Consider the following 1,940-nt stretch of genomic DNA (forward strand, 5'->3'; position numbering starts at 1 on the left):
GTAAATTATCTCACAAAAAAACAGAAAGAAAAGTCTCTCACAGTGGAGGGGAAACAGGGGAAGGTGAGAGGGAATGAGGAATCTTATTCTCATAGGATTTGGCTTAAGGAGGAATAACATACACATTCAATTGGGTATGGATATCTGTCTTACCCTATAGGAAAATAGGGGGAGAAGGGGACAAGAGAGCAGGGGGTGATAGAGAGGAGGGCAGATTGGGAAAGAGGGTAATCAGAAGCAAATACTTCTGAGGAGGGACAGGGTCAAAAGAAAGAATAGAATAAATGGGAGGGCAGGATAGGATTAAGGGAAATAGAGTTAGTTTTTCACAACATGTCTACTAAGGAAGTGTTTTGCATAACTGCACATGTACAACCTATATTGAGTTGCTTGCCTTTTCAATGAGGCTGGGTGGGGAGGGAGGAAGGGAGAAAATTTGGAACTCAAAGTTTTAAAAGCACATGTTTTAAAAAAAATGTTTTCACATGCAACTGGGAAATAAGAAATACAGGAAATGGGGTACAGAAGTCTATCCTGCTCTACAGGAAAATAGAAGGGGAAGGGGATAAGAGAAGGAAGGGGGGAGAGATAGAAGAGAAGGCAGACCAGGGGAAGGGGTATTCAGAATGCATGCCATCTTGGGGTTGGTAGAGGGGTGAGAAATTTGGAACTCAAAAACTTGTGGAAGTGAATATTGGAAACTAAAAATACAGATGGGCTCTGTGGCCTAGCGCCCCCTTCCCCCGAGCCAGGTCATCCATGATCGTCCACCGCAGCCCACTGTCTGACAGGTTTACATCATCACAATAAGAACAAGCAACATGGTAGCAATCCCGTCCAGTGGTTCACTCGTAGCAACCCATGACTACTACCGAAGGCGTCTGGGTTCCACTTCCAGCAACATCACCTGTGGAAGTGCTCAGTATTCTGGGGAAGTGATCCCCCATCATCCTGGTCTTTCCAAATCAGACCCAGGCCACTGGTGGGCAATCTTCTTCTTCGGGAAGTCGAGTCATCCATTCATGACAACTATATTGGAATCCCCAGAGCACTCAGGAACTTTCCAGGTTGCTCATGGCACGATCACCTGTGACCTGGCTCAGGAGGCCATGAGGAAGCAGCGTGTCAGCGAGCCCAGAAAGACCAGCACTGGGCCTTCTGAATGAGCAGCAGCACCCTCCTTGCTGCTCCCCCCACTTCTGAAGTGTGCTAGGCATCAGAGCCCATTTCCCCCTCCCCTCCCCTCCCTTCCCCTCCTCTTCCCCCCCTTCTCTCTCCCACCTAGTCCCTTAGAATAGACAGGCTGCTTAAGTGTAGAAGTAGTTGTGTTGTGTGTGGGTGGGTTTTTTTTTAAGGAAAACAAAAGCAAAACACCAAAAAACAGAAAAAGAAACCACACTGTTATTTTTTTTTTACTATCTGAATCACTAATGTGCTTTCCAGCAGCCTCAGTAACCCATTTACTTTGTACTCAAAGGAAACTAATAAACTTTGAGCAGCCTTTAAAAAAAAATTTCCTTCCTTTGGGCAGAACACTTTCCAATAAGGGACCTTTCCTATATTTTTTATTTTCCTTTGAGAGGAAAAGCAAGTTGTGCATAGTAGATTTCTAGTTTCACATGCAATCATCTTTTTTGTTGTACTGTTATGGAAATGCTTGTTTTATTCCAGAAATTTAAAATAAAATTCAATAATAAAAAAAAATTCTGTATACTAATGAAATAAAACAATTCTTGAAACTTCCAAAAGTAATTTATTTAAATTTATCGAAGTCAGACACATGTATGTCATTTTATTTCAAAAGTCAACTTGATACCTGCCAAATTATCTTTATAATGCATGAATCTGACAACATTACTCTCCAGGTGGTTATCTGTGGGTGTGGGAGCATTCTTCTCATAAAAACCTCAATTCCCAGAAGTCCATGCTGCCAAACCTCA

At 42.7% G+C, this 1,940-nt stretch overlaps 1 pseudogene; it reads left to right on the plus strand.

Moving 5' to 3' along the window:
* Positions 1 to 821: 821 nt before the first annotated feature.
* On the plus strand, positions 822 to 1,166 carry LOC110212451 (pancreatic progenitor cell differentiation and proliferation factor pseudogene; annotated as a pseudogene).
* Positions 1,167 to 1,940: the final 774 nt, after the last annotated feature.

This window comes from Phascolarctos cinereus, unplaced genomic scaffold, assembly GCF_003287225.1.
Source record: "Phascolarctos cinereus isolate Bilbo 61053 unplaced genomic scaffold, phaCin_HiC Scaffold_7;HRSCAF=346, whole genome shotgun sequence".
In the NCBI taxonomy this organism is placed as follows: domain Eukaryota; kingdom Metazoa; phylum Chordata; class Mammalia; order Diprotodontia; family Phascolarctidae; genus Phascolarctos; species Phascolarctos cinereus.